Here is a 26,982-nt window from a genome sequence, read left to right on the forward strand (position 1 = left end):
GATCAATGAAGAAAAAGTAACAAGATAGAAACATCCTTTCAATTCTATGGAAATTCCCTTCCCTTCCCTTCCCTTCCCTTCCCTTCCCTTCCCTTCCCGTTTTAGGACGTGACAGAATTCTCAGATTTCTTCTGTACATGCTTTTCCCCTCCTAAGAAAGCTGCAATTCATAAAATTTAGTATGACTCCAGAAATTGATAGGACAGATAGCAGATGTCATAAAATCTTGAGAGTATGTGTTAGTGGATTTGTGAGAATCCAAGTAGCTATATTCCTGCCTAAGGAGAAGATGGTATAGAGGATTGTGTGACATGAGGTCCAGCATGTTGGTGGGCAGCTACACTTCAAAGGAAGGAGGCTTGACTCAAATAAGGTAAAGACCCACTTGCTTCTAAAATGAACCGACAAAAATTTGTCTTACCTTGAAGATCATCTTAACGGTTTTCCTATTTTTTTTTATATACTGCATTCATACCACTTTCATGTTACTTTTATGAAACACAAGTGATAAACTTGTTTTATTGCTCTTCAGAGGTACTTTTGTGTCAAATTAATTTGGTACCACACTTTGTTCTAATTAGCCTGGAAATACGCATCATAATTAATTACGCTGTACACCATTAGAGAGCCTGGAAGTAATTAAATATGTTTTCATTACTCAGCTGGCCTGGAAAAAGTATATACATTTCAAGCACTAGTCCTGAAATGCTCTTTCAGATGCTGGCAGTCAGTTACAACAAAACTTTCAAAAAAGCCTGAATATGTTGTCAGAAATACACAGCAACAGTCAGAACAATGAGCCATATGAAGTAATGTAAAATTTACTCTTCCCTTAAAGGAACTATATATCCCTGTGGAACATCAAACAAAGCAAAAAAACCTAAGAGACTGTGTGAAAAATATAAATTTAATAGCTATGAAGTATATATAACATAAACAATAGTATATAAGCAGTGAAGTTAATTGAAACTCTAAACACAGAAAACTTTGAAAATCAAACCAGCAATTTTTTTCAGATTTGTCAAGTAATTAAAATTCAACAGTTTCACTACAAAATACTGTGCTGTGATATCTGAACAGGAGATTATCTATGTTAAACAACTTTATTTTTTATAGTCCTGCCCTAAATGTCCTTTAACTCAGAGTTTTATTTTCACCAATGGTCTGTGTCTACAAAGGATTTAGGTGACTAAACAATGGGCACACAGGTTCCCTTGCAGGGAGCATTCAGACAGCCAGACCCCCCCACAGCAGTACACTAAAAGGCAATCATGGGGGCTGGAACCACTCAGTGCTCCCCAGCTCAGCAATCACTGGATAATATTTAGCCAAGAGGGAGACTCCGTGGTCAGGAACATGCCAGAAATGTCACTCACACCTATGTCCCAGTGGCATGTGCCTGCCATATCTCACCTCCAGCCCTGAGCATCCTCCTGCAGTGAAAATCAGTTTGCTGCTTTCTTTGAATCACAGAAAGGGTAAGGTTGGGAGGTACCATGGCGGGGTCATCTGGTCCAACCACACTTTCTTTACACTGAGATGGGCAGATTTCATGTTTTACTTTAAAAATAACCCACAGAACCAGGTCATCACGATGGAAGTGCAAGCTTTTCAGTTTGGACAGTCAGGTCTGTGGTGAATTGCCTGAGATGTATACCCACGACCTCCTCAGTTGGTCTGTTCACCTCTACTGCAGGTGCACCAAGCATTGGACACTTTGAGAGAGCCTCTTGCAGAATTATCACTCTTTTATGTGAAATCTGAATCTAACAATAAAGAACTTTTAGCAAATCAACCCTTAGTGCTGTGGAGGTGCTGATAGTTCCATTTTGGGGAAAAAATTCAATGTAGAACAGATCTTTCAGACTCCAAACCCTCCAGGAAGGTAAGTTTTAACAACAGTGACATAAGGGAAGGAAAATTCCTGTGGTTGGTTAAACTTGTAAAGTGCTGTAATTTACAGAGTGTGGAAAAAAACCCACAATAGAAATCGAAAATGTAAGCAGCAAAATCAACAACAAAACTTAATTGTTATTAAAATGGCAAAATGAGATTTTTTTAGCATTGTGGTGATGTTTTTCCCCCTCAAAATGAAATTTTGCAAATTGCATCCCATATATAAGAAGCGTAGTTTTGGAAGAATCATTAATTTCAGCCAAATATGATCCCCTCAAGATTTCTTTTACCTGGACTATTTCTTAGCACTTTCAAGAGAATCATTCTGAATAGACACAAAATTTACATTTAATTCTGCATTTTTTCAGAGCATTTAGAAAGGTTGTCAGGTGAAACAGTGAACTAGAAGAAAAGTTCTTTCTTCACCATGGACTTCAAACTAGCTTTTAGAAGGTATTCTCTCCAATGGTTTGGGAAACCAGGAGATATGCTTACTGTGAGCATCAGCAGGGAATAGCTTGCTTCATCTTGCCTTTAAAAATTAGGCAGATCAGATACAAAATTTGTTGCTCATGGATTTGCAAATTTGAAATAACCCATTCCTTTTTGAAGCTAAGTCAAATGAAATTTGACCACCTTATAAAATATTTTTCTATTTAAAAATGTTATTTGTATGATCTGACTTTTTCTCATGACTTGACAGCTATATTAAACAAAGAGAAATTTAAACCTTTAACAAATATGCCTTCATTGTTGTAATTTAAACATCAACCAGTAACAAATTCAAATGTCAACAATGAAATATATTCAACCTAAAACAATATCAAGATTAGAGGAGGCATTCTTTTTCTGTTCATTGTGTTAATTTAAATTTCTTAACATAATTGTTTCAAATTATTGACTTACACAAATTAAACGTATTTTTACTTAATTGAAGCCATTCATGAGCCACCAAACTCTTTTTTGAAACTATACAAGGAGGCAAAAAAAATTTCAGTAAATTTTTGTTTCTATTTTACAGCAATGAGAGTGAACCTGTGTAAAAGCGTCCGGAACCAAACCAAGCAAGTTTTGTTTAGGAAATGAAAGCAAAGTAGTCATGCCTTAAGGATGATACCTTTAGCTGTAAGTAATTTTGTTTACATCTGCAGTTGAAATGCACATCTGTGGTGAATAGGTGCATAATACCCAGAATCTAACTGAAAAGCCCACTGAACTCATTAACATTCTTTTCATCGACCTCAAAGGGTCAATGCAGTTGATGGCCTAACCTGTTGATATGCAACTGTGTTTGCTTTCACATGCCCATTTACAGCTATGGGAATAGGCAACAGATTGTACAGAAGCTGTTTACTTTTAAATGGAATGAGTAGCAGCTCATTTATATGCACTGGATATATATCAGCTGTTATTTCTCTGCCCACTGATATATATCAGAATTTATAGAAAGAATAGAGCTGATAGTATCATTATTGTAGATTTTCTATCTCATTAACGATGGTGTGATTTACGATAGCAAAACCATAAATGTGGTATTCGGTGATTTCCTCTTAAAAATATAACTTAATCTGACAGCAATGCTAGATGAGCTAGGTATAATAAAAATCAGCCCACTGCATTTGTTTCTATAATATAATATTTTAAAAAGAAGGCTCCATGTGGCAAGAAAAATTGGTTCTAATTGCTCCTGCACTGAAGGCACTTAAAAAACTTGTGACTTCCTGACCTAGTCCAGTAATGTCAAGCACAGCTGATTGGCAACTTTACTGAATGTCCACATTTCCCTTAATGAAAGGCAAATGAGAGCAAACTGAACATCAGATGAATACATTCTAATCCAGCAGCTCTATGCAAAGTTGAAAACTTCAGGAAGGAGAGGTTCATACTTTGACCTCAGGCTGCAGGTCAGAATTTTTTACCCACCTTGGAGTCCACGGAGAGTCCATGAAACAAAGGAAATTTCTGACACAAAGTCCTAGGTAAACAACAAAACTTTAACACTTCAGCCTTAAAAGAGTATTTTTCAACCCTTATTTTACTCTTAAATGTAAATAACAAGCACATAAAATTCTATCTCTTTTTCTCTATGTGAGGTTCAGGCTAACACACTTTTCACTGTTTGCTGGGAGACTGAATGGAGTGTTATTGATTTCAAGCAGTTTGGAGGATGAGAGGCTGCTGAACTGAGGCCTCTGCAACAGCAGAAGGTGGTGTTGGTGTTGTGACAAGTAATACAGTAGCAGCAATTTAATGGAGCATTTCCTTCTGTACATTAGTTAAAAATTAATTTAGAACCTGGGAGCCTGATTCTAATTTCAAGAAAATCAATGTTTAAACACCCACGGAATTGTACAAGTGAGAGATAAACTTCCAAATTATTGACTGCTGCTGCTTATGTCATCTGTTTGCAGTTCAGGTGTCTGGTTTCTTAAGGGATTTTAGCAAGATTCAAAGTCTTTCCTTATCTCAAACACTGAGCAAACTCAGACAGCCTCAGACATAATCTGTACCACAGAAGGACCAGTCTGACAAGCCGAGGCGATGCATCATTCCCATGACATTCTGGATTTTAGAACACACGGAATTACACTAAATAGCTGACGCTTCACCTTTGCTCTCGCAGCTGTTCAGAGCAAGCAGATCCAGTTCCAACTGTGCTAGATCATCACTGCTTCTCCATATTATTAACAGAAGGATATCTTACCTAGACAAATAGCCATGGTTCTAACTTCTCAGTCGTCTCTCAGTCTGCTGGTCTTTCAGGACCTCCGTATTTCAGCAGCATGATCACAGTCATGATTGCTTAAGGCTAGGAAAAAATAAAGATTTTACAGGAAGAGGAAATATGTGTTATTTAAATGAATGATAGTCTAGATTTCTGAGATGGAAAGGAAAAGGATTCTTTTTTTTTAAAAAAAAAAAGCTCCAGTTTCTCTGTAACACTGGTCTGCTTTTTCCAACTGTGGTTGGTTTAGCTTCAGATAGTTTAACAGAATTGCTTCTCTTTAAGGCTGGATGGTCTCACCTATGTAACATCCAGACTTTTCAAAACAAAAGTGTTAATATTACCATAAATATTACCTATTGTAGCTAGGACTTTCTAGATGTAATGTGAAATCAAATTTGCAGAATTAGAACTCCATCTTTAGAGACAATAAAGTCAGTTTTGTTCCTCACATGCTGAAAATTTGTGCTTTAATTTTTTGGTTTTTTCTTATTCAATTCCTTTTGGTGTGATATGAGGATTAGGTGTGCCCCAGTTTAATGGATCAGGGTAGTTCTGCATCAATCACCAGAAAAGGCAGGCTTATGCTTACTAAGAATTTGAAAGAGATTAGATAATTAGCTACAATGAGTGAGCAGAAGAGATAATTTCTTTTCAGAGCCGACTATAAGAAAAATTCACTCACTTTGTTTTATTAAAATACAAAACTTGGAAATTGTTCTTCTAGGTGACTCAATCGTGAAAGTTAGGTAAACTGACTGAGGCAAGGAGAACAACAAAATAATCCTGAAGTAAAATGTCACAAAAACAATAGGAAGGGATTCTCTATTTTTTTTCCAATGGGGTTGGTCCAAAAATCATAATAAAATTTTAAACATGGTCCAATATAAAATAAGCCTAACTTGTATTATCTTATTCTGCCAGTTTTACTACTTTACCTGCTATATTTTTTGTGTAATTATATGTTTAAGAATCCTCACCAGCACTATGTTCTTACCTGTAATGACTGCAAATAAATATGAATAGATGTGGGAGGAAAATGAGATTTTCTGTTTTATAAACAGGTAGTTTCCTTTTTTACTGTTTCTTTTTAACCTTAATTCACTGAAACCTGGCCAACATTTTTCTGACAAACAAAATATTTAGTTTTGCTAAATTTTGGTTGTTTGTTCAGGTTTTTTGAACTCCAGAAAACTGTATTTTTTGGGGGTAGAACAAAACTTCCGTGTAGTTTTTTGCTTTCAGGATTGATCAAGGGAAATGCAAGAGGAGTAGTCGCTCCACTGAACAACATAGAAACACAGCAGAATATATTAAGGACCTACTTTCCTAGTACAGTCTAACAGCTTCCTCTGATCTGAAGTTCAAGGTCTTCCTGAGTAGCAGGTTTTAACTTATATTTATTAGCCTTTCAAAGATTATTCTTCTTTGAGTCTGCTTAATGAGTTTTAAAATTTATGTAAATTTTTGGCATTGGCAAATACTTTAGCAACAAGTTACACAGATTAATATTTTTTGTATGTCGGAAAAAACCAAAGCATGTTGTTTGGTTTGAGCTTACTATATGAAAACATAATTTGATTTCCATTGCTTCCTGTATTTAGAGAAGCAGTGAATAGTCATTGCATATAAACATGTCTTCCCCAGGCAAATAATGCTGCTTCAGATCTGTGTTATTCCCCCCTTGTTTGTGTTTTTCTTTCTTGTATAATCTTAACCTATTTGTATGTACTTAATATAGAAACAATTTGCTTCCCTAATCAGCCTTCTCTCCTTTCAATGCACTTTGTCTTTTTTGTTATATCATATTTTAGGTTAAAATTATCAGAAATTAATTAAATATTGAATCTATGGGCACTTAAACGACACCGTAATATGGTAATATAATTATGGTTTCCTTTTCATACTCAGTCCCTTTCCTAATACTGCCTAGCACTCAAATAATTTACATATATTTTTTGGGTTTTTTTTTAATATCAGAACTTAACAAGATTAAGTATATCAAGACTTATACAAGATCTCCTTTGCTTTCTAGGGAGGAGATGGGGGAAAAAAGTTTAACATAAAATATTTAAAACTGAAATCTACAAGATCTCAAAGTAAACCCCCCCCCAATTTTGTCAAATTAGAATCTTGCTATAAACTAAATGATCTAAATAAATGCAAACAATAAATAAATACTATATTTGGTTACTTATTGAAAAGAGTTGAAAAAAAACTGTCTAAAATGCCCTGTGCAGAATCCCTTCCTCACACTGGCATTTTCATCTGACTTTTCCTATCAATATTGTATTTGGATATATTTTTCAGCGACTGTGAGGGTTTGTTTGTTTTTTTTCCCTAACATTGTAAACAATAAACAAGAAAAAAAGCCTTTTGTGGACTCCAATTTCCCATTTTGGAGAATGGAGCTAGATTAATTAGCTGGTACTCACATTCCCCTGCCTTTGCTGGGAACAAACTATCTATCTCATTGCCTGGTTCTCTGGAGTGCTTACTTGGCTCCTGCTCTGCCCTTCCCCACCATGGAATTTGCACCACCAGCCTGTGCACAGGGGAGCATCATGCAGGATATCAAAGCATCACCCCCACACACAGCCCAACCCTGCCTTCCTGGCCATTTGCCTCTCCACACCCAAAAGCAAGAAGGAAGCATTGGCCCTCTTCACTAATCATAAATGTGACTCCTCTTTTTGAAATAACTGATGCTTTTAAAAGGATTTTTTTCCTTCAAAGTCTCACTGTGAACACTCTGACTTTGTGAATCCTATTTGCATGAGTGATATTTGAAAAGAACTGCAAATCGCCTTTCCATTCTTATTTGAACCACACATTTGGATGAAAAGAATAAGAAGATTTTTTCAATTAAAAATAGAGAGAAATTAGGTAGGTGACACTCAAGAGTTTTATCAAGTCTTCAGCGATCTGTAGAAAGTTAAATATTTATTTTCCAAAGTAAATTCCACAGCACATTCATCACCAGTGTTCAGCTCTATGAGATAAAATTTAGCTGTGGGAGCACAAGGCAGAAGTCAGGGCTCTGGCATGCCATTGAAAAATACAGGTGCTGAATCTCTTTCTGACCTAGAAAATGTCACTTAACTTTAAGTCCTTCACCTACCAGATTTAAATAGAAAACAATTACTGTTACCTCTATCAAAAGGAGCTTGTGGAAGTCATGTTTTACCTGGCTAATATGAGGGTGTGCAAAGGAAATGGAGATGTCCTATCGTTTTCTCTCAACCTCAGGATGTTTAGTCATGAATGGTGATGTGATATGACAGGGAGAGCAAATATGGTAAATGCTCATCTGCGATAGTTATTATGATTATTACCTCGGCAGCAAGTAAAGAGCACATTTCAATGCAAACTGCAATGGGACTGACTGCATTTTCATTTTAACATAGTAGCACAAACTGAAATTGCTGGTAGATTCCAGCAGCTGAGGTGCTGACTTTGGGCTTGACAGCTGTTTCCCTGTTCCTTCCACATCACAGCCAGCATGCACATGCCTTTTTCCAATGAATGGGCCAGATACACCTGCTTTACTATCATCCCCTTGGAGAGGGTCTCTGCTGTTGCTGGCCACCAAAAGGAAGAACATAGTTGTCCACACACACACACACACACACACACACACACAGAGCTGCTGAAGACAGGCTGTGTTTATCTGGGGAGGCTGAAGTAGATTATTTCCCTTAGTAGATATTTCCCTTGCACAGTCAGGGTTATCCAGTAAAGATGTTTTACCTCCATGATCTTTCTGAGAGGGAAATCTCTAAAATAGGTGAATCAAGGTCTTAATGGAAAAAGCTGGCTTTAGTTTGTGTTTATCCTAAAGCCTCAGCATGCTGTTGCAGCAGCATAAAAGACTATAAAATTCAAATAGGTTATATTTACAGCCAGTGTAAGGCCTCTTTACAGTGTGCAAGTGATAGAAACAAGACTAAGGTATGCCTGCAAAATACTTTGAAGGGAGTCTTCTTTTATAAATTGGAAAGCATCATAATCTTTCAACTCACTGTCTCAAGAAGGTTTTTTTTTCAGCCTTTTGTTGTGAGGAATGGTTTGGCTGCAATCACTTTACACTTATGGCTGACAAGAATACATGGCACTGCCATCCATGACAGTATCCTTACTAACCTGATGAGCATGCTGGGGAGGCTTGCTCTCGCCAGATCTTTCACTACCCCAAGGGCTGTCAAGCCTGTTGTCACTCACATGTTTTGGAGTGTAGCAGTTCCAGAATGGGGGTTGTGTATGTGGGAAGCTGAAAAGTTACAAGAAAAGGGCATAAATTAGGAAAAGAAAGGAAAAAAAAAAAAGAATATAAGGAGGTATTTCTTAATGGTAGTATACAATAAACTATAAACAATGATCCACACTGCGCTAAAACTCTCTGGTAAAGAAATTGTAAATGCTGTTGTAATGAACAGTTATGCTTTAAGCCTATTTCCAACTTCCTTAGGCCAGATTTTAAATTTTTTATTCAGTCATTAGTGCAAGTCTTGAAACTGATATGATTTTTTTCTTTACTCCAGATAAAGAAATGTGAATTCGGCCTTTTCCATCTGTATGATTCATTCTAGCAGTATCAAACTGAAATCTTTAATGTTTGGGTTTGATAACCTATTGTATACAAGCAATTTATCAAAAGTGTTATTAAATTAAAGGCTAGCTGACTACAAAAGATTTTTCTCTTTGATTTACCAAAAGTGACACAGTAACCAAACACACATACTCAGTTGTGTGCAATTCATCTATACGACAATTTTATCTTGAAAAAAGAAACAGAGAAGGGATAAATAGGTCAGACACTCTGAGCTCTACTTTCCCATCAAAAGTTAAACTGAAGTGTTGCATATGGAATGATGAAGTGTTCATGCAAATCTCTGGCATGACAGACCTTAATCTCTTCTCACCAAAATCACTACAAATTAGAGGGCAGCCCAGGAAAGCCAGTACTCCAGTATCAAAGAGTACAGAAGAAAGCCACTCCCAGAGTCCTAGTTATGTAAAAAGCAGGGTGCTATTTAGAAGCCTCACCCTTAGAGGAATCTGATATGTATAAATTAACTTTCTTAAGAGAAAAGAACCTTGATAACTCTGCCACAGAGGGCTGTAGATCTGGATGTTGGAAATAGGAAGCCAGGGTGGCTGAAACACCACAGTGCAGTGGTTCACACTTTGTGTTTAACCACACTTATTTTAAGTTTCTTAAACAAGGATATATAGAAATCAGAAGATTACATGCCCACAAATTGTTAGAAAGGCTACGAAAAAACCTATAAAGAGGAAGCTGAAGTCTCCTAATTTACCAAATCACTAAGGCACTAAGACTCTACTTACAGCCACAGTATTCAAGCTAAAAATCAGTCATGAATTCTAATTAATTACCACTGGAACTTGTTGTTTCATGGGCCCAGAACACCAAAGCATTGAGTGTTCCCTACCAGTGGCATGCCTATTTATTACTTTGCAGGAGTTCTGCTCCCCTAGTCTTCACTTAAATGATCCTGATACGTATTTTACTCAAGCCTTGCAAGAGAAATCAAGGAAAAAAATAACAAAATAAAATAAATTAGATATGCAAAACCAGATTTTCTAAAATTATGTGAAGATTATATATATATATACTAAGACAATTTTCCTTCAGAAGATATGAAAGCATGATCTTGCCCTTGCTGACATTAAAATTCATGGTCTACTGGACTAAAAATATGCCATAAAGTGCCTGTAACCTTATCATTCTGTACCCCTGGTTTTGTGCTGCAGTTGAATTCAGGCAAGTCAATCCTAATTTCGACCATATTGAGTTAAGAATTAGGGCCACTGGTGGTAAAACCTAACAGGTTTTGTCCAGTATTTCACTAATGAGCTATTCCATGGGAGAGAAGTTGAAGGGAAATTAAAGAGAACACTGACTTGAGATAACTACCTACAACCAGCTGTCCAGGGATGCAAAAGCCCTGAGGTATAAATTGGTTAAAATTTCTTGGCTTGGAGGAGAAAGGATATTTGTAGTATGAGATCACACTACCCTCTCTCTGAGTGCCAGGTACCTTCCTAGGAAATCTGACTATGCAAAGATAGAACAGCAGCAAAAAAGCAGGTAACTTTCAGAAGTCATACATTTTAATAACTATAAAATCTTTCTCTACTGTACTTTTTGTGGGCCATAACTCATCATTTTTTTCAATCCCAGTTACAAAATTATAGTGTTATTAGTTACTAAATGTTGAGCTGATGCTGAGTTAATATTGAATGCATGCTAGCACAGTTTAGAGGGTGATTCCTAGAAGACCCTCTCTGGGAGATAAGAGTAACCAGAGCTATTTAATAGGGAAATGAAGCAAGCAGGTGAAATAATTTATATAAGTATGTTTTATATAATTGTCTCCCTCTGCTGAGGTGCTTGATAAGTTGATATTTTCTGCCTGTCTTTCTTTATCTATGCCACTGTGCCAAAAGGAGAAACATTAATGTCTAATAGCTATATCCTCAAAGGTACTAAGGCAATTTTCTTCTCTTTGCACTTCAGAATATAGTCAGAGATATGTAGAGAGGCAGAGTGGCTGATTCCTAAGCTTTGTTTAAAAGTAGTATTCAGATCCCATTTTTTTACTCACGGGCACAAAATAGAAAATTTTCTCTAGAGAAAAGATAGTGCAGAGATGGTTCTTTGGATATTACTTATAGCTTAGGGGTTCAGCAGTGCTAGGAAGAACATTATCTCTATGGGATCAGAAGTTCAGAGCAGAGTTCAAGAGACAGCTTTTGCTGGACAGAAATTTGGAGCTTATTTCATTCTTTCAGTACTTACTCACTGTCAGAAGAACGTGACATGAGAGCAAAGTCATTGTCTGGGAAAGGAATAGTGACTAGAATCCCTATTTCCATCTATCTATGGTGTCCCTTACAACTGATACCATTTTTAATTGTCCCTAGACCCAGAAACTGGTGTTGCTGTGCTCATAATTGACATATGTAGAGATGCTAAGCATTGCTCAAAGACACAATAGCAAAATAAAACTTTGCATTCATTACCACAGTTTGTTTAGGAAGAATACAAAGATACTGTACTAAGAAGGTAGAAACAAAAATATGAGAAATACACTGGGCACAGAGATTATTAACCTTTCAGGAGTTTTATAAATGTGTCAAGTCATCAAAATGGAGTTAAAAGATCTCTTTGGAAAAATTCTGATGAACAAATTTATAAATGTATTTCTAACTTCTTCCTAGAACTCATGAATTATTTCTCCATTTTTCACAGATGCAAACACTGGTGAAATGGCTAATGTAGTTTGGTCTATAAAACACAACTGGAAAAATCATTGCTGCAACAGTGTAATATCTCTTTAATTTTTCTTTTCTCCTTCTCCAAGTCAATTCCCATTAACCTCACCCCAAAGTCAGTTTCAGTGCTCCTGAAATTGCTGTGGCTGCTCCTGTCACAGCATATGCCTTGTGCTAGCTGTTGTCTGCTTGTGTCCTTGGTAAGAGAATTTTACACTTATCCTGTCATCTTTCCGAGGCAGCTGAAAACATACCAAGAGGCAAAAAATCAGAGTTCAAATCCAAGTCAAGCCAAACTCTGAACTAATGATTATCCAAAGTGGACAAACAAGGAAAGATGTCACCACTGATACTCACAACATCCCATTTAATCTTATCAAAATAGTCAAGAAGGGAAAGAGAAAATAAAATAAGGACCTCCATATATGCTATTCCTCCCCCTTCTTAACGTGGATGACCAGGGTACACCCTGAAGTGACAGCATTCTGAATGGATAGCTTCCATGCTGTGCTGTCTGGGTGGGATACCAGGCTACATCAACAGTCAGGCTGTAGTCTGGGATTTCTGAGGTTCTCAACCATGGCTTGAGATCTGATTTACTTGACTAGCCCACCAATTGTGTTTACATGGAATTCTGAGGATTAGAAGGTGACTTTTAATGGTGAAATGTAATGCATTTTATTTAAGTTTTGCAGATTGGTGTCACCTACTCTTTTCATTTACTAACACACTGATTCCTGAGCAGGCAAGTTACTAGATTCATTTAAGGAAACTATTCTTAAGGCTATATTTTTTCCCCAGTGGTAACAGAGAGGTCCAAACTTCAGTCTTAGGCACCATAGCCTGGATCAAAAAAAAAAAAAAAAAGCGCCAAAATATGGTCTTAGAATCATGCCACAATTTGGGATAGAAAGGACATCCAGAGACCACCAGTCTATTCTTGCTGTGAAATCAGTGTTCCTGTAGGGAGGGGGATTTGTCTGTTGTTCCATACATGTGAAATCTTTTGTTGAAAGTGCTTTGATCGAGCTTGATTGTTCCTCTCCATTTTGTTTAGTAAAACAATACAGATGGAGCTCTCCAAACAAAGAAAAATTGCTCTTCTGTGTGCCTAAGTGAAAAATACTCCATGGAGTTTTTAATGGGATTAGCTAATGCATGTAGAAAATAGATCTTTCCTGAGAAACATGTCACATCTTTCAAGCAAATACTATAGACGCAAAGGAAAAGGGAGCTGGAGAAAATAATGTTCTTCTTAGTAGTGTATGGTTGTCCTTTGTTGCTTGAGACATCAGATAAAAGAAGAAAAGTTCAGCAAGATCATATGTGGAATGGGCTCAAACCCAAAATACAGCCATCACAGTCTTAGACACAGAAAAAGATGGAGAGTAGGGAACTCAGGATATGACAGACCCATGACTATTTCATTTCCTTTGAAACACAGACATTTTCTGCTTTTCATTAAAGATCTCAATGAATATTTCTACTCTGAGAATTGTTCATGAGCTCTCCCTTTTTGTGGAACAGTTAATATCTTGCAATCAATTAGGCTAGACCTTAGAAAAACTCTCTTCCTGGCTTGCTGTAACTATGATCTAGGCATTTCCTAAGTAAACACACTTCAATAGACTTCTATTCTAATAGAACCAATTGTGACCTTTAGAGCTGAAGCCAAAAACAAGTGGTGAGGTATAACATTAATACTGCTACAGTGAATTACCTTATCTCATTCTATAGAATCAGATGTGAATTTATTTGATGAACAAAATAGCAAAAACTTGACCCAAAAGAGACTTGTCAATGATCAGGGAATATGCTGTTTTCAATGCAGGTAATGTCATGAAATCAGGAATAACTCTGCTTAATATAAAGACTGAGAGAACATAAACTATTCATGAACCAATCAACAAGGTTGTAGTGTGAATTGTTCCCTGATTCATATGCCATTTTTGATTTTGCTCTGCATTAGACACCTCTATCTGCTATTTTTAATTCTTGGTTGAGAAAACTGCTTGCTCAAATTTCATGTGCTTCCAAAGCCAAATAAAGATACGAATTTCTATGGATTTTAGACATATGTATGGTGTTAAAATTCACAGTGATGCATGTTAGGGAAGGATCCTGTTCTCATTTCACACTTATGACAATCTGGAGCACCTCTTTTTACTTCAGTGAAGATACAGTAGTTCAGTCATAAGAGAATGTGGGTCCTAGATTTCAGTATAACTTTGTACCTTTTAAGGTGCATTTTTCTTCACCCTAAAAAATATGCTTCCCCTGAACAAAAACTTTATATACCAGTCAGCCCTTTAAAACCAAAAAACAAAAACAAAAGGTTGGGATCATGGAAATGATCATGATAGGCATCAGACTTAATAAAATATTTCAAATCCTAAAAGTGAAGAACTACCTTAGCAAGATGAGGTACTTTTGAAAATACTGTAGCAATTAATCTGCTCTCTAAAACAGTTCTCAAGTAATTCAGAATCACAGTCAATAAGCAACAATGTGATAAACATCTATAAATAGCTATGCACTCTCTTTATAAAAAAGAATCCTAACTGAAACAAGTAGATGGATTTGGCTAATGTTGCATGTTTTTGCATATCTAGGAACTTCTTAAATATAGGGGTAATGTTTGAAGAAAACGCCTAATTTACCCATGCAAGGGCCATTAAGGCTTCTACAAAGCAGAAAATTAGTTAATGCACTCAAAACCTTGTTGTTCTTAAATTACATAACGTTGCTAACAGCCTAAAGGCAGTTACTCAGGTTTACAATTCTTCCCATGTCTGATACCAGTGCAGATGAATTTATTAAAAAATGTTAAAGATGATTGCTATAACTGTGGGGAGATCAAGGTGTTCACAAATAGCTTTTAATTTTGTTTGGTGAATTCTTGTATCTTCAAATTTAACTGGTCAAAGTCTGTCAAATGGAAATGAATGAAAACCTCATCTTACAATTCAGATAGAATTTTAGTCAAAACCTCCCTAGAAAATTGATTAAATGAAGCAGAAGACAGAAAAATAAAAATTACTAAATCTAGGTAATAAATTCTTTACAAAATATTCTTAGGGCTTCATCTTACAAGGGTTCATAATCTGACTCTACCTCCTGAGAGGTATCTATATCTCCAATGACTGTATGAAATAAATTCCGTCATTCTTATTTATTTTCTGTCTTTTTCTCATGTTAATTGGGAATCCTAGGGACACAATGCAGTATCCCCAGGTATTCTGTAAATAGCAAAAGTGCAGAAGACAAAGAAATGTAAAATTGTCTTCTTTTGTACTCAGAAGAACCATGGCAAGAGAAGTATTGCCTTGGGCCACTGCCATTACCCCAGCTTTACAGCTGGCACCAAAATAGCACAGTAACTGGAGACACATAAATATCATAGATAATTATATTCCTTTTAGTTAATTCCAAAACCACAGCCATACTTTTCAAATGTCACAGTGGTGCTGGCAAATCAACACTTCCATGCATTTGGCTGTGCTATGACGAGTTCTCAGGTCAGCCAGGGCTGCCCTGCGCTTGGCCCCAGTGTCACCCTGCCCCAAGTGATCCTGCTGATCATAGTCACTGAAAGAGCCCCTGTGGGGGTAGACTGCTGGCTCCTTTAACTGCATTTACACACACAAACTCTTCCCAATGCCTTGCTGGTTCATAGAAAATTGTCTCACTGACATTTGCTGTAGCTATCTGCTTTGCTGAGTCAGTTTCCCTTATAATAAAGATTTGTTCACATGAACATCAGCAGTAAGTCCAAGTGGCTTCAAATTCATTATCCTCTTTGGGGATATACTATGTAAGTGAGCTTGCATATTTTCTCTTTCTTCTAAATTTATTCCTTGTACTTCATATTTCTTTTTTTAAAAAGAGCAATGCAATAAAACCTTATTTCCTCTTTAGTTACAGGATCTCCCAAAGTCTTTTTATTTTTAAACTCAGTGACATATTTAGTCTCAATTATATTTTTTTCCTCTTAAAACACTTGTTTTAAGATATAATGTCAACTATTTTGAAACAGAAACAGGTAGTATATTCCTTTAATTATTAATTAGGTAAATATTTGGGGTTTTCTGGGGGGTACATTTTAACAATGAGCTGAAAATGGACCACAAATGTGGCCACCAATTAGGCAAAATTTTTGATTACTTCGTGTCTTTATTATTGAAAGAAAGACTTAATAGATGAGTAAGTGACATTAATGTTCATCATTTTGGGATGACTATTACTAGCTGAGAGATGTGTATGTGTTAATTCAAGTTTGGTTGCAAGCCTTCATCTAGAAACAAGTGAAAAAAAGGATGAAAATTATAATTCCAATCAAGAAGAAGCTAGTTATATAGGAAGTGAGTTGAATTTGTACTGGAACACATGATCATTCTAATATGTAACAAAAAATTACTTTCTTTGTCTTGACTCCAGTTTCAGAAAGCATTAGTTGGATTCAGTCCTGCACCAAAAAAGCTTTTGGCTGCACGGCAAAATCTTCTTAGTATAAATCGAGATTTGAATGCTAACTGAAATAGCAATTTAATCCTAGAGTAGGTTTACTTATTGTGGTTAGATACCTATTTACAGTTTAGCTGTAAGAAAAAAGAAATAGAATTAAAAAACATATCGCACATAAAAATTATTGCTCATATAATGACTAAGTTCTCTCTGTCTACAAAATTTGACTTTATCAGTATCTAATACTAATATACTCTGCAAAAAGCTTACATATAGATCATACCCATATGAATACCTTTATCCTCTTGTGTAATTAAATATATAAATACAATAATGAGTTGATGAAGGCTTTCTATTAAAATGTGGAATTAAAGAGAACAAAACAAAATGAAAAAAACCAAGAGAAATTAAAAAAAGAAAAACAAAAGAAAATAAAAGCTAGTGGCAGATTTTTTGAGCAAAATGAACAACACTTGCTGAAATATATTTTGGCCAGAACAATTGCATCTGGTTTTGTCAGCAAAGCAAAAACTGGATATATTTCTTTGGTTTGGTTTGGTTTGGTTTGGTTTTTTTTCACATTTTATCTATATATGTTCCAAAACTTTCCAGAGGAGCCCAGGCTAAAGTCTTTCCAAAGTCTTTACTAAGATAGCTTACATCTCCATTACTTCTCTTCCTTTGTTCTTTATGCTTTATCCCACTTTTTTTATTTGTACTTCAGATTAACTTGAAACTTGAGTCTTACTTATATGATCATCATGATCTAAGGCTAAATATTTTGGTCAGGTTTTGGGTTTTTTTTAATTATAAAATTGTTGTACTATCAGGAGAGATTTTAAGGCAGTAGAAACTGAGATTAATAGGCTTATGGTTCTTTATCCTGCAGGAATTGCCTCTGTACTGGTAGTGTTTCAACAGACATGTTTCAAGTGGTACAATTCTGGAGCTGACAAGGTTTTACATAGCTCAGTTGGCAAAAGAGCAACTTACTGCAGGGTATGAGTGTGAAATTACAGCAGCGTGGTAACTGCCAGGTGCATGTTCTTATCCCACAGAAAATATGGTGGAGCTTTCCTCTTACCTGCCAGCTTGTCAAACAAGGCATCAGGGCAAAACATGCAGCGCACGCTGGATGTAAAAACCTTCCCGACAGAAAGCAGAGCAAGAGCCATAGATGAGAGCAGTGATTACAGGTAACTACAGAACTACTGGGTTTACAGCTTACTACAAAGAGGGATGGGAAGCGTAGCCTTTTGTTACTTATTTATAAACCCCACACTCACTCCTCAGCACACAGCTTTTATCATGCTTCTTCCATTCCATCGGTGCCTTTGGCCCAGCAAGTCTCACGGAATGCTCTGGATTAAGCAGTCAAACTTAAGCAGTCAAACACAGACATCTTTACTCAGGGGTACAAAGGTGTAACAAGAAAACCAGCTGAACACTAGAAAGTGTTCATACAAAGTCTATTCCCTCCTATAGGTAATACCTTCTCACTCCGCCAGCTCCTCCACATGTAAATCACATCAATTTACACTCCATTTCACTGACTTATACTCTAGTAAGTGAGTGTAAGTAGGTCTTAAGGTGTCTAACTGAGCAGAAAGGACTCTAAATTACACATTTTATGCTTCACCTCTGAACTTAGCTCATAGGTTTTAAACAAAAGCAGAGTAATAAATCGGTAGTTTGGAGGAGGGAGGACATGAAATGTGTGTCCATTTTGGCTTCTCGAGGTTATCACTGTATTTCATCAAAACTAATAAAAAGGTCCTGCCTTTTTACTTGAAACCCTATTGAACTCAAATTTAGATATGCACCATGTTCTTTAAGCAATTATTTAAGCAGGTAAAATAAAGTAGAAAAACATGAAGACACTAAATAAATCAGGATTTAGCTTGGTTTTCTGTTGGTGGTTTGTTTTTTGGTTTGTTTTTTCATATCTCACTTTTGAGCTCTCCCTAAAAACTCTCAGTGAAATGCATGTTATTTTCTGTTTTGGACCATGATCTGAAATCTCTGTTGTTAAACTTCGTTCTGATTCACTGTCAGTTCTACAATGGAATCTGCATTTAAGTAAATTGCTAATGAGATTTGTGGCAAAGCTATGAGGCTATGAATAGCATCTCAGAGTCAGTAAAATAGTATTTAGAAACAGTGGAATCTATTTATTACCAAATTACTTACTCCTGAGGTCAATTATTGCTACAAACATTTAATTAAATGGTGATGTAAATTTGATGAGCTTACTCAATACAAGCAAACCCTGTTCTGCATTTTGAAAAGGTGAATAACAGATCTGTCCTTCCATCATTCCAGTTAAAATTAATTGGTCTCTTGGAAGTCTAGTTATAGAAAATATGCAAACTCCCTAGTTCATCTTCCCCAGAATCTCATCTCCATTAACTTAAAAAGGTACTAAGAATGAGGTTTCTCAAAGCAGAATAAAAGAGCAATGTACGTTAATAATAGGAAAAATCCTGAGGGTTATATCTTGCTATGGAGAGTTTTTTAGGATTTGTTTTTTGTTGTCTTTTTTTTCCCCTGAGGTAGGGGGAGGATTTCTTAAAGGTATGGTGTAGAGCTGGAAGGGAAAGAGTAAAGCTAAGAAAGCTTTTATTATTAGTGCTCTGCCTCCACAGTTTTAAAACAGATTCTGGCACTTATGAGAATGGGGAATGGCATTGCTCTGTGACTTCCTCCCTGATAACAAGTTAATTAGATGCCAAGTGCTAAATGCTGGATTCTATGCATTCAAAGGGACACTTAGGAAAACAAAAGAATTTGGCATCTAAATAGCCTGTGTTTCCTTCTGGAAACATTTATTTATTTTAAGACTTCAAAATAATGACAATCCATAGAATACAGTGCTTATTTTAGAGTACATATTTCATCACAAAGATCTTTTATTTCAATTCATTCTTAGAAATAATAATTATACACCAAGGTTACCCTCATAGTACTGCACTGTACAGCTATGAAAATAAAAAGACTCTCTTTTATGCATTTGCTGAACCAGAGATTTTCTTGAAATCCCTTTGTTGAAAGAATGCCCAGTATGATGAATGACACAATCTTTTGGTCTTCATTCAGACAACATTTTCAGTGAAATAAAAAGACATTTTCTGGTGTAGAGGCCATCAATTTACCCTTGTTTCAGCTGGTCAGAGTTAAGAACAGTTAGGAGGGAGACTTGTGAGTGTCAGAACCAGAAAGACAGAATGAACTACTCGAATTCTTGAAACACTAATGTTGCATTACGTATCTGTCTTGTTTAGTGTCTCTAACAATAAGCTGAAGGAGGAGATGAAGTGCCCTTTCTTCAGGTTTGCAGGTGACAACCAGGAGGGGAGGAACAGTCAATACAGTTGAGGGTGGGGGTGCCCATACTTGCTGAAAGAATGGGGTGAACAGGAGCCTTATCAAATTCAGCAAAGACAAATGTTAAGTCCTATACATGGGAAGCAGAGCCTTTTGCATTGTTACAGGCTGGGATGGATTGGTTCCAGGCAGTTCTGCTGGAAAATTCCTGGAGTTTGTAGTGGTTAGGAAGCTGAACATGAGCCATCAGTGTGTATCTGCAACAGAAATGGCTAACTGCCTTCTGAGCTGTAGGAACAAGAGGAGAGCACATTCAAGAAACCAAGACAATTGCTTATTCCCATTTACATCTCACTCTTTAGAATGCTATAAAGCTACTTTGTCCAGTTTTAGCCAGCTGCACCCTGTAAAGACATTGAGAAAGAGATAATAGAATAATAAAATCATAGAATGCCTTGGTTTGTAAGAGACCCTGAATATCATCTAGTTCCAAATCCTGCTGTGAGCAGGGATGCCACCCACTATATCAGGTTGTACAGGGCCCCATCCAATCTGGCCTTGAACACTGCCGGGTATGGGGCATCTACAACCTTCTCCTGTACCTCACCACTGTCACAATAAAGAATTTCTTCTAAACATCTAACTTAAATCTGTCCTCTTTTTGTTTAATACCATTTCCCCTTGTCCTATCACTATCCCCTCTATTTTATGAGCACCCTTTAAGTACCTAAAGGCCACATCGTGTTCTCCCCACAGCCTCCTTTTCTCCAGGGAAATCTACCCCAGCTGTCTCAGCCAGTCTTCATAGGAGGGATGCTCAACCTGTCTGACCAGCTTAGTGGCACTCCTCTGGACCGGCTCCAACAGGTCCATGTCTTTTCTGTGCTGAAGACCCCAAAGATGGATGCAGCACTGCAGGTGGGGTCTCATGAGAGCAGAGTAATGGAAAAGAATCACCTCTTTCAACCTTCTAGCCACTCCTCTTTTGATGTAGCCCAGGGTATGGTTGCCTTTTGGGGCTGTAAGCACACACTGCAGGCTCATGTCCACCAGAAACGCCAAGTTTTTCTCCTCAGGCTGTTCGCCAAAACTTCGTCTCCCAGTCCATGGTCATGTCTGGGATTGCCACAACCTAGGTGCAGCACCCTGCACATGAACTTATTGAACCTCAATGTGTTCTTGTGGGCCCACTTCTCAAGTTTTTTCCAGGTCCCTGTGGATGACTTTCCATCCTTTTGTCCTGTCACCCCCACCACTCAGCTTCTTGTCATCTGCGAACTTGCTGAGGGTGCTCTCAATCTATCAATGACACTGTCTGTGTCATTCACAAAGATATTACAGAGCACTGGTCCCAAGATGAGCCCTGAAGGACATATCTGATCACCGTCCTCCCAGGAATGGAGGTGAGGCTCACAATTTTGTAGTTCCCAGGGTCTTCCTTTTTACATTTTTTTAAAAAATTATAGTGGGGTTTCTCTTTTTTCCAGTCACCATAGGCTTTACCTGAACACCTTGACTTCTCATAATATAAGGAAAAAAACTTCTTCCCAGAGAAAGAAGTCAAGACTAAGTTGATTGCAAGAGTACAGTCTGCATTCTTGGAAGTTTTGAAGTTCTGAGAGGATAAGGTTCATCTGACAATGAGTTGAACCTAATTTCAGCAATGTCTTGAACCAGCATTAAACAGTACCATAGTAACAGTGAGAAGAAAACTCCTGGAAAAGAAAATATATTTTGCATGTCAAGTTGTCTTGTTGAGGATTTTGCTCTGAATAACCATCTCTCCCTCTGGCACTTGTGAGAGATACTACTAGAATTGATACACATCATTCTGAGTAAAATCTTCTTTTTCATACTTATTTGCCACCAAGGAAAATAAAATCCTCCAGTCACAGCACATTTTGGAATGACCATGTCAAAGGCATTTGTGCCAGCCAATCTGTATATATCGGCCATGGACTTCTTAATATGTTTGTCCATCAGACACATATTTAACAAATACTTGTGATCTCTGGTCTCAATACATATGGTTCAGTGAATTCACATTAAATATACTTCTTTCTTTCTGGTTTTGTTGCATTTTAAGTGGGAATTATCTTAAAATTTTATTTACCTTTAGATAAGTAAGCAAATTAAATTAAAGGCTTACTTATAACTCTTATAACTTACTTATAACTCTTCAGCCTGTTGCCTTTCCATTAGAATCAAAGGGGACACTATTAAAGAGGTTAACTAGTAATTGCTGAAAAATTCTATCTAGCAGCATGAGTCTCACGTATAAATATACATTTAAATGTCCTTAATTGTGATTATTCCATTTTCCCCTTAATAACATGAAAGTATTTTTGGAATGTTTTAAGAAATTCATTTTATTCACCCAGTAGGCTCTCAAACCATTATCTACATTGTGTTAATAGATATCCAGTCACATAATTATATTCTTCTATCATTATATATTTAACCATTGTTTTGAGTTCTGTTTACTTTTCAGCTACAAGTCCAGCATAGCTATGATAAAAAATGGTAAAAAACATGCATACGTACACAAACATCCAGTAGGCACACAATTAACCACTGGATCTGCAGAGATCACTGCAGCAACTTACCCATAATTCAGCTTTTGTCTTACCAGTACCAAAAATCATCTGCATGTTTTTATGAAATCTAAAAATTAATAAAGTTGCTATCAATTTAAACCCTTTACTGAGATATGGAGGATGCAGAAAAGCTGCCATGTACTTTGCAACAGGTATAATCAAAATCAAGGATTATGTCAGTGAGAACAACTGCTTTCTTAACAGAAATCCAGAATGGAAGGGTGAAACCATTCCTGAGAAAATATCAAACCTTTTGCAACATCATTTGTAAGCCTTTTTCAACTTTTAAGAGACATTATCATCAACTGCTCTAAATATAACTACTGCTCTTAAGTTAGAAGCAAAACATGGCAAAAACAAGCAGGCAGTCAGACTGATAGCACTTTTATGACTTAAGAGTTCAGGCCGTAAGAAAACAAAGTTTTTGAGGATTCAAAACAGCAAGACTCCTACTGCCAGCCATGATGACTTGTGATTTGAATGGATCCTTTTGAAAAACTGGAGTCCATGAGGATTTGGCTTTAGCTAATTATATTCTTCAGAGAAGGGAGAAGAAGAATTTCTGTCCTGATAATACCAGAAGACTCCTTCCACACCCAGCATTCAGTGATTAGCCCTGAACAAGACATCCCAAGTAGATGCTCTGTGATTTACACTGGCTTAAAAAGGGCATTGCTCTTTCATTACTGCCCAGCCAGATCTGGGATTTGTAAAAGGCTGACACACAATTTGACAACTTCCACTAACCTGAGTGGGAAACAATCCTGTGGTGACAGGATCCCTTCACAGAGCGCTAACACCAGGTAAGCAATCAAAAAGAGCATGCTGACATGCTCATCTGGAGTAGAACACACGCCAGGAAGTGATGTTTTGTCTTCTTCACACTTCCAAAATCGTCTCCCAGATTTATGGTCTGTGCAGGGCTGAAAGGAAGAGTCAGATCTTTTATTAGCATGCCAGTTTTGCTTAGTTGGCAGCTGGGGTTAAACCATGACAATTAGAAAGCTGCAGACTTTTTTAATCCAAACATACTAGAATTATACGGAGAGACAGGTTGTATAAATGTTGAATTTGGCTTAAAGATTGTATCAGTACAGACAGATCCCTGGCTATGTAAATATATTTATTTGTGTATACATTGCACTTGTACACTATACATTGTATATATGAAAATCTCTGCCTGTGTTATAAAAAGAACTAAGGAAAAATTATTTTCACAAAATACTGTGTTGGAAAAGGTAATAAAACATAAAACCTTAATTTGCATTTAACATTGAAAAGTTATTTGTTTGCCATGGATTTTCATGGTTTGAGAAACACATCCAAGTGAAAAAAAAAGTGGCAGGCTGCTGGTTAACAACATATTGAATATAAATTAATAGGATACCCACTTAGATACCCATTTAGATACCCACTTGCTCCCAAACTTGCCTCCATTCCTACCTCACATTTTCAGTTTTCATAACTTTTATTTTCCTTTCAGAATTTTTCTCACACTTCCATTGAAGGCTGCACAAAGGATGTAAATTATACTATTCCCTGCATCTTTTTCTTTAGGGAGGTCTTTTTGTAAATATCTTTCAAATCATGTGTGGTGCTATGAGCCATCTTGTCACACTTTACACTGGATAGAGGAGCTGATGAGAAGTGAGAGGTCACAGAGATATAGAAAATACAACATAAGGTAGATGAATTATTTGGATGAAAGAAATGGGAGGTGATTAATTTTAGAGAGCCATCATAATCCTTCCTCAAAACATGACCAAAATTCTGCCACTGCCTTCCCAAAATGTTAAACAAGTCACAACCTTCTTTGTTTTCAAAATGCTTTTGTGTTCTGGCAATGACCAGAAGGTATCTGCTGAGTGTCAGAGACAGCAGAAACTTATTGTTTACCAAAAGATAGGGAAGGACTTTGGACATGTGGCCTGAAACACTGCTGGACCCAGTTAAAAATTCTTTCAGCTCAATTTTTCTGATGAAGAAAACTTTCAGTGGCAACTATGTAGAGCAGTAGACCCTCTTCTTGATCAGGAATTGTGCCACAAGGTCCCAAATATAGCCAGTCACCCTCTGGCTCCATACCTCTTTAATTTACAGCTCTCTCAGGCCTGTTGCTCTCATGTACTTCCCTGGCAGTTGTGTGGCATGAGTAGGAAAGCCAGAAACCACTGAATTTAAGCAGTTACTGTGAGATGAAGAGGCTGGGCAATAACCAGTTGAGCAGACAGTAGCTCGAGACGATGCTGTCAGATATTCAAGAGAAGAGAGCTTTTGCCTTCGCCTGCCATTACTAAGCAGACCTGAGAATGAGGACTGCAGTTTTCCCTGGTTTACCCTGTGCTGTGTTTAGATACAAAAAACATTGGGGGTAACACAGGAGGAGAAAATTTTAAAATATACAGCTTGTGGGGAGGAAATAGGAAAATAAAACCCAAAAACATGTATATGTCATTTCTAAAAGATGTGTATAGGGTAGGGTCATTTCATCTTCCACTTCATATGGTCTCTGCCCATAGGCAGGTTGGGATGGAGTTGAAAGCTGATATCTTTTGCTATCTGTCCTACAGGGGAAGAAACAGCTGTATAAAATGCAAGAGCAGAGATTAATGGGGGCGTTTTCCCTGACCCTTTTTCATTTTCTTTTGTAAGTTATAACAGCACAGCCACTTGTGCTTATTACATTGCACTTGGTGATTTAGGGCTTGAGATTCTGTGCTAAGATAAAAGGAGGCTAAGAAATGAAAGGGTGGGGAAATGAAGGAGGAGAGAGGAGTACAAGAGAAAATCAGGCAACATGAGAAGACTTATGTCCTTTGAAGCAGTAAATAAGTCCAAGTTAGGAAGTAATAGAAATAGTTAATCCACAGCATACTTCAGCACAGATGAATAAAACAACAGCCTCAATGACACAAGTTGCAGCAGTGGCACAGCCAATCTCTTGGCAGAAAGGAGGTGTAAGGTAGCAAAGGAGATTAAAGAGTCCTGAAGAAGAGACAACCAGTAGGCCTGACTGTGCTATAGCATTTAGCTGCACAAATTATATGGCAGGAAAAAGCAAGCGGCACAAAAAAATTAAAGAATTTTCCACAGAACACCAGAGAAGCAGAAAGCATGGGAAGTCAGAGATAAAGTCTCATCTGTGGCCCTGAAGGACAGAAAAATGGAATTCCTTCTATCTGGTGCAGCTGGAATTTGGTTTTTCACCACTTGCTCAGGAAAATCTATGAACTTGTTCTATCACATTGTGTTACTAGCTGTTTCTAGTTGAAGTTCAGAAGTTTTTCCAGAGCCATGTTGTACTATATGCTCATGAAGATCACGAAATAGACTAGAAATAGAATTCCTCAATCTTTCAAACACGGGTGGCTGCCAGGAGCCTTGGATAAATACCTCTTTCTTGATTGTTTCTTAAGAATGAATGGCAGCATTGATAACAGGTGATGTATTCTGGTGTTTTGGAAGGGAAATGAGAGAGTAGCAGCTGGGATGTGTGGGTGGGTGATGCTGTAGTTGACAAGGAACCGGTAACCAACAAAAGAGTGGAGAAGAGGAAAAAAGATTTTGTTACTAAAGGAAGTTAAGGAGATTATTCTATTTTGTTTGGGATGACAAGGTTCACATGTCATAAACTATAGTAAGGTACAACAGCTGAAAATTCAAGGTAGACAAACTCAAATGTATAATTGGCATTGAAGATAATTAATCATCATGATCTCGTTATGTTTCCAAGCTATGTGCTCTTTTTCAGTTAAAATTTACCAGCTTAATAAAAACATTTAAAAATCAAATGAGACATATTCTAGGAATGCTTTGTAAACCTCTTAGATTATTCCATTGCTAATTTTAAAAAATAGCACCTGTTCAAGATTAGCTAAATTTCATAGTACAGTGTATTTAAAGTATTTCTAGTATTTATAAAATTAATTGAAATTAAAACAACAGATGAAAAGTTAAGAAGGCTGGAGAAGTATTTGTCCCTTTTGACCTGGCTTCTGGTCTTTTTATTAAAACTATTTAATAGTTTGCACACACTATCAGAAATTTTACTTCTGGTGAAAGGAGAAAAATTAATTACAGAGACATATTAATGTAAACTGAGTTTCAGCAGATTTCTTGTGACCTGGTATTATTTCTAGTCTAAATAATTACCAAACACAAAATAGTGTTTTTTCACCTGAGCTCCAGTAAATAAGGTTCCTAGGCCTCTGAAACTTGCCTGCATGAGGTAATGATACCACTGTTAATCTGACTCTCTGCTAAACGCAAAAACAAACCCATCCACGTTTATATTTGTTATATATAAACCACCATAGTTTCATCGATTCCATTATACCAATGTGCCTCAATTAACAATCTGAAATATAAAGTACATATTATTTTATCCTTCTACAATAACCTTCCGTCTGATAACCTTCACCTACTCGTGAAAAGGATTTCCTTGTGAAGGAAAGGTTGCTCATTTTTCCCATCTTACAGAAAAGGAACACAGTATCTGTACAGACCAAAATTAATGTTTCCACATTTACTTCTTTCAAAGCAGCCCTCTGAAATCTGAGTTCTTTATCTAATTTGTAAAACACCTTCTATAACCCTGTTTTGCCAGGTTTTTTAAAATAAGATATAGTACAGATGATGAGACAGGTACCTAGGAGGAAAAGGACAAGCAAAAGCAGT

The 26,982-nt window shown here is 36.8% G+C and overlaps 1 long non-coding RNA gene across 1 annotated transcript in view; it reads right to left on the minus strand.

Annotated features, from left to right (window-relative positions):
* LOC119701180 overlaps window positions 1-24,962 on the minus strand; it is a 34,456-nt gene extending 9,494 nt beyond the window's left edge. The window contains exons 1-4 of the long non-coding RNA XR_005257034.1: window positions 23,053-24,962; window positions 8,765-8,891; window positions 4,601-4,705; window positions 3,820-3,871 (exon numbers count right to left, since the gene is read on the minus strand). This is a non-coding gene — a long non-coding RNA (uncharacterized LOC119701180). The remainder of the gene's footprint in view (window positions 1-3,819; window positions 3,872-4,600; window positions 4,706-8,764; window positions 8,892-23,052) is intronic.
* Between the last annotated feature and the right edge of the window lie 2,020 nt (window positions 24,963-26,982).

Source organism: Motacilla alba, chromosome 5, assembly GCF_015832195.1.
Source record: "Motacilla alba alba isolate MOTALB_02 chromosome 5, Motacilla_alba_V1.0_pri, whole genome shotgun sequence".
NCBI classification, from domain to species: domain Eukaryota; kingdom Metazoa; phylum Chordata; class Aves; order Passeriformes; family Motacillidae; genus Motacilla; species Motacilla alba.